This window comes from Centroberyx gerrardi, unplaced genomic scaffold (genome assembly GCF_048128805.1).
Source record: "Centroberyx gerrardi isolate f3 unplaced genomic scaffold, fCenGer3.hap1.cur.20231027 Scaffold_237, whole genome shotgun sequence".
Classification (NCBI taxonomy): domain Eukaryota; kingdom Metazoa; phylum Chordata; class Actinopteri; order Beryciformes; family Berycidae; genus Centroberyx; species Centroberyx gerrardi.
The window spans coordinates 304,998-309,085 of NW_027605185.1; the positions used below are offsets into that span (position 1 = coordinate 304,998).

Genomic DNA, 4,088 nt, shown 5'->3' on the forward strand with positions numbered 1-4,088 from the left:
GAGAGGCCGAGGAGCCCCCTCTCTGGTCCTGGGGACATAGTCTCTGGCAGTTGTGGAAACCCAAACACCAGAGAGGCCGAGGAGCGGGGCCACTGCCCCCGCTATTCCCCCTCTCTGGTCCTGGGGACTTAGTCTCTGGCAGTTGAAATCTCAAAGCCCCGCTGCCCTGGGTGCCCACGGACCTTTCGGTGCGTTTCCCCCGGCCAACACGCCACCACTGGCCGCCTTGATACACCCTATCCAAGCCCCGGTTCCAAAAACCAAAAAAAAAATAAAAAAAGCTCCATGACCAACCACCGGGAAATGGGCGAAAATGAGGCCGACGGGGAAGCCCTCCGTCCGGGGAACATCCATCTGACCTCGGCCTCTCCTCCCGGAGCGAGGGCCGTGCTTTGGTCAAACGTGTTCCCCCGAAACCACAGCTCTTTTCCAGCTACATTTTCTAAGAGTAGGTCTGGAGGTACATGTTTTCAAAAACTGGGTTTCTGAAATCGGGCAGAGACCTGTTTGCAAAACCATCCATTACCGTGACACTCGCCCAAACACCAGAGAGGGGAAAACCTGGCAGTGCGCTCTTTCCCCTCTCTGGTCTTGGGGACTTAGGCTGTGGAAGGTGATAATTCGGCCAGGCTCCAGCCTGCCCTCCAGCTCAACTCTACCCCAATTTCGAGTGCCTTTATTGGCCCCAGACACCGGGAATCGGCCCCCTATCTCCGGCCGGCTCTCCACCTCACTTCTACCCCAATTTTGAGCCCCTGCTTCGGCCCCCATCTCCGGCCGGCCCTCCAGCTCACTTTTACCCCAATTTAGAACCCCTGCTTCGGGCCCACACACCTGGGAGCGGCCCCCTATCTCCGGGCGGCCCTCCACCTCACTTTTACCCCAATTTCGAGCCCCTGCTTCGGCCACACACACCTGGGAGCGGCCCCCTATCTCCGGGCGGCCCTCCGCCTCACTTTTACCCCAATTTCGAGCCCCTGCTTCGGCCACACACACCTTTACCCCAATTTAGAGCCCCTGCTTCGGCCCCACACACCGGGGAGCGGCCCTCTATCTCTGGCCGGCCCTCTATCTCCAGCTACTCCATCCCCGTCCTCCCTACCCGCCTGCCTGCCTCCATCATGGGTAAACAACCTCCAGGAGTTACCCACCCTCCAGAAACCTCAGCACCAGCCGAACCTGTAGGCCGACTCTTAAGCACCCCTCCCCGGATACAAGCAGACTACCATCCGCCCAAACTTTCGTGCCCCTGGTACACCAACTTAAACTTTGGTGCCCCTGGTACACCAACTTAAACTTTCGTGCCCCTGGTATTCCAACTTAAACTTTCGTGCCCCTGGTACTCCAACTTAAACTTTGTGGACCTGGTACTCCAACACTATTTCACAGCACTGTCATTTTTCTCTGTGCTCCTGGTACTCCGCCTGTTTCCTCCCCACAGCCTAAGTGTAACAGCACTTTGTCAATTTTTAAACAAAATATTTCTTTCTGCTCATGGTACTCCCTGGAGCTCCAGGGAGGTAGGAGAGCGCTGTGGCAGCTCTGCCCGAGGCTGTGCGCCCCTTCCTGGGCAGGGCTTTCACCCAGAGCCCCTGGTGGTGGTTGGACTTTAACTTTTTTTTTTTTTTTTCTATCTGCTCCTGGTACTCCGTGGAGAACCAGGACACCGCCCCACGAAAACCCCCGCCGCGCGACGCACGAGGCGCCGCGGACGAGAGCCCCGTGAGGCGGGCCGCATGCTGCGCTTCCGGCGGCGGAGAGAGGAGGGCGACGGGGCGACTGCTCCCCCCACCCGGGCCCACGCCCTAGGCTTCCGTGCTCACCGCGGCGGCCCTCCTACTCGTATGGGTATGGGCCTGACGCTCCAGCGCCAACCATTTTCAGGGCTAGTTGATTCGGCAGGTGAGTTGTTACACACTCCTTAGCGGATTCCGACTTCCATGGCCACCGTCCTGCTGTCTATATCGACCAGCACCTTTTCTGGGGTCTGATGAGCGTCGGCATCGGGCGCCTTAACCCGGCGTTTGGTTCATCCCGCAGCGCCAGTTCTGCTTACCAAAAGTGGCCCACTAGGTGGCTCGCATTCCACGCCCGGCTCCAAGCCAGCGAGCCGGGCTTCTTACCCATTTAAAGTTTGAGAATAGGTTGAGATCGTTTCGGCCCCAAGACCTCTAATCATTCGCTTTACCAGATAAAACTGCGAGACTCTGAGCGCCAGCTATCCTGAGGGAAACTTCGGAGGGAACCAGCTACTAGATGGTTCGATTAGTCTTTCGCCCCTATACCCAGGTCGGACGACCGATTTGCACGTCAGGACCGCTACGGGCCTCCACCAGAGTTTCCTCTGGCTTCGCCCTGCCCAGGCATAGTTCACCATCTTTCGGGTCCTATCGCACGCGCTCACGCTCCACCTCCCCGACGGTGCGGGCGAGACGGGCCGGTGGTGCCCCCGACCCCACGGGGCTGGGATCCCACCTCAGCCGGCGCGCGCCGGCCCTCACTTTCATTGCGCCACGGGGTTTGTTGGACCCTCTGACTCGCGCGTGCGTTAGACTCCTTGGTCCGTGTTTCAAGACGGGTCGGGTGGGTTGCCGACCCCTGATGCCTGTTGTACGTGGGCCGATCCCCGCCCGGGCGACGCGGTTGGAGCGCACTGAGGACAGTCCGCCCCGGTCGACAATCACGCCGGGAGCAGGGGGCCCCGTCCCTCCCCTGGTGGGGAGAGAAGGCGCAGCGAGCACTCAGTCCACAGCCCCGGAAAGCGGCGAGGTCTGGGCAAGGGGGGCTGTAAAGCTCACGGCCGGAGCCGCGAGCCACCTTCGCCTCAGGCCTTTCCAAGCTGACCCAGAGCCGGTCACGGCGCACCGCCGCAGAGGAAATGCGCCCGGCGGGGGCCAGCCAGCACCGGGGAGAGGTCCCGCGAGGGGATCCTCCCGCACCGAGCGACCGTCCCTAACCCGCCGAGTTGAATCCTCCGGGCAGACTGCGCGGACCCCACCCGTTTACCTCTCAACGGTTTCTTTTCCTCCGCTTAGTAATATGCTTAAATTCAACAGCTTTGCTCAAAGGCTTGACCCCAGAAATTTTTTTTCACCACTGTACATAACTTTTCGACGCGCACGCGCCGGCGCGTTTTTTTTTGTATGGAAAATTTTTTTTGGGTAAAGCCGAATTATGCGTCGTATATGTCGCATAATTTTTTTTGCCATCTCGGAAACCGCGAGGGCGGCGACGTTGAGCGAGGTTTAGAATAAGGCCTCAGGCCCTTGTCGACTCAGACGTGCGGCGGGTTGTGCGTGCGGCCTTGTCTCAAAAGTGTACAACAGATCCAATATTGTCTCAATGGGCCCTCACTGACAGAAAAACTGCCAAAACGGCGTTGGACGGGCAAAAGTGAGATGCCACCCCGTGCCCGGCCCTCCCCTGAGTGCTTGAAAGCTGTCCGTTCGTCGTTGGATGCATTTTTGGATTTTTTATGAATTTTTATGTGTTTCAGGCTTTGCGCGCGACACATCAGTCGCATGAAACTTACCGAAGCATTTTCCTCTATATCTCCGCGTGGGCTCGTCGTGCACGGAAAATTTAGGCACCGTTGTTCTCGACTTCTCGAGACGGATCCGACGGTGCCGGATGTTCATAATTGTAGACAAATAAAATTCTCCATTATGTTGAATGGGGAATATTGCGGCATGCCAGGGGAACATGGTATGAGGTTCAAAAGCTGCTGCTGCGCATCCGAAGGTTCTATATGGACAATCTTGGCCTCTATGGAAAGGTGAGAATCTGAGCTTCAGTATGAGGTGTGACTCCAATAATTCTGATCGTGCTGGTATGAAATAAAAGGCTGAAAATACAACACAGATTCGACCTCTGCCTGAGAACTGACCGCACTAAAATGTAAATATTAGCCACACGGACTGTGCGAACATGGAAAGTCAATATTTGTTGGAAAGAGGAGAATCTAAGCTTTGATTTGATGTACAACAAGTTCGAGTTCGAGCTGATGTACCAGAAATACAGCAGAAGAGATAACAGCATAAATAGCGCTTAGTTGCAGGCCTATGAAAAACAGCTGAATGTAACCATGA

The 4,088-nt window shown here is 56.8% G+C and overlaps 1 pseudogene; it reads right to left on the reverse strand.

Moving 5' to 3' along the window:
• Window positions 1-1,764: 1,764 nt before the first annotated feature.
• LOC144538147 (28S ribosomal RNA) lies at window positions 1,765-2,558 on the reverse strand (annotated as a pseudogene).
• Between the last annotated feature and the right edge of the window lie 1,530 nt (window positions 2,559-4,088).